General features: G+C 39.9%; 1 pseudogene; it reads right to left on the bottom strand.

Annotated features, from left to right (window-relative positions):
• Positions 1 to 677: 677 nt before the first annotated feature.
• LOC138387135 (large ribosomal subunit protein eL33 pseudogene) lies at positions 678 to 1,057 on the bottom strand (annotated as a pseudogene).
• Positions 1,058 to 1,716: the final 659 nt, after the last annotated feature.

Here is a 1,716-nt window from a genome sequence, read left to right as displayed (position 1 = left end):
TGAAAGGACATACATTTGGAGCACAAAAACTCAGTAAGTGATGGAAACAATGAGGAACATAAAACCAATTAGGAAAATTAAAAATAAATGTTGGGCTGGACAGAGAATAAACTAAGAAAACAGTAACATGTTTAATAGCTAAATATTTTGGCACTTGAGCTTGAGATGGAAAAATAGATCAAAAGAGGAGAAACAAGTGCTTTAATTAAAATAATTATTTCTTTCTGAAAGACAGAAGGAAAAGGTGGCTCATTTCGCCCAACACTTGCCTTATTCAGTTGCAGCAAATGTCAGGTTTGTAACCAGACACTGCTGTAATCTATGAATTCTCAGCGTGCAAGGAGGAGTCCCCAGCCCCAGCTGGGTAGTACTTTATCACAGCCTGTCTCTCAGGTATCTGCCCAGATTCCTGGAGAATGCAGTTGGACTTGCAGCTCGTATTTCATCTTCTGATATGATTTAAATAACACTGTTCTCCATTTTTAATTTACACCCTAAAACCTCCAAGCCTTAATTGTTTTACTGCTTACTATATTTCATTATTTCACATCCATTTATTTTATGAGAAAAATTGTGCTTATTCCTCTGTCTCATCTTAATGTTTTCCTGATGGCTAGACTGGCACTTTATTTTTTATTTATTTATCTATTTATTTTTTACAAGAGCACACATCCACTTTTATTTATTTACTTTTCATTAGTTTAAATCCTTGAGGGGTACAGCATCACGCGGATTCTGTGTCCAATGGCCTTAGCAGGAAGGTTGCTTCAGAATTTGGCATGAACCATGCCATTGTTTCCGTGGGCCCGAGTTACCTTTCCCCAGATTACTCTGGTGTTGTTTGGTTTGCCACCAGGAGTCACTGTGCTGTTCTTTGCTTTGTGTTCATAAGCACATCTCTTGCCCAAATAGAATTCAGTTTGGTCGCGGGCATAAACACCCTCAATTTTAACGAGAGCTGTGTGCTCTCTTTGGTTCTGGAGACCCCGCTTATAGCCCGCAAAAATGACGTTCGACCACAGCCTTCCAGACATATTTGCCTTTTAGAAGTCCTGTTCCCAGCAGACCTCCACAGGCATTCATTTTCATTGTTTTAAGAATCCAAACTGTATTTGTCTTTGTCTTCGGAAACAGCGCAGGTTTCAGGGGTCATTTGCCATAGCCCAGCCCGCTGTTCCCCCAGCCCCGGTGGCTGGAGGGCGGAGGCGGCAGGACCAAGAAGCCCAGTCCACGGAGGATGGCGCCCAGGACGCCTCAGCTCTGTCTTCACTTCTTTCCCACGTCTGGGTCCTTGGCGATGGCTGGAGCCAGCTTTGCTTATCTCTGTGTTCAGCCTGTGTGACCATTTGGCCCAAGGGGTCTGCTGAACAAAGCGCAAATTCTGTTATGCCTTTTTCTTGGCAACTTTCCAAAAAAAGTTTATGAATAAAATGAAAATATGAGAAATATACAATCAAAATATATTTTGATTTCTCATTTTTAAAATATCTACCTCTATATTTTACTAGAACTCAATTCTTGGCCCCAGATGACAACTGATTTTCCAAAATTGTTTCCTAAGTAATTTCTAGTACTTACTACTAGTTCATTATTTCCTTTGTATATATAACGTAGACAATATCCACAGTATATTCCTCAAAATCAAGTTAAACAATCCATGATATGTTCAAGTTCCCTGTAATAAATTGAGCTCTTATATCTCTGTTGACCAATAAA

The sequence above is a fragment of the Eulemur rufifrons genome, chromosome 7 (assembly GCF_041146395.1).
Source record: "Eulemur rufifrons isolate Redbay chromosome 7, OSU_ERuf_1, whole genome shotgun sequence".
Taxonomy (NCBI): domain Eukaryota; kingdom Metazoa; phylum Chordata; class Mammalia; order Primates; family Lemuridae; genus Eulemur; species Eulemur rufifrons.
Note: the sequence above shows the minus strand (reverse complement) of the source record. Positions and strands in the feature narration are given on the sequence as shown.